We start from the raw sequence: 265 nt of genomic DNA, 5'->3' as shown, positions 1-265 counted from the left end.
TATCACATTTATTGTATCAAGTATGTCCGGTGCGACTGCTCACCAGACCATCTTGTCATCAGATCCACTACTGCTTTCTGCACTAGAAAATATAACAAAAAATTTGGGTCCAAACTGCCTTGTAACACTGACATGAATTTTTCAAGTCAAAAATACCCACAAAAACTGAAGGGGAACTAGACAAAATTTCTTTAAGGGTTAAAAGTCAGGAGAATAGCATAAAGCTGAACCTCTAAACAGGGTGCACCCTTTTTTAGGTGGGGTT

Source organism: Penaeus monodon, chromosome 27, assembly GCF_015228065.2.
Source record: "Penaeus monodon isolate SGIC_2016 chromosome 27, NSTDA_Pmon_1, whole genome shotgun sequence".
Taxonomy (NCBI): domain Eukaryota; kingdom Metazoa; phylum Arthropoda; class Malacostraca; order Decapoda; family Penaeidae; genus Penaeus; species Penaeus monodon.
This window is presented reverse-complemented; position numbering follows the sequence as displayed.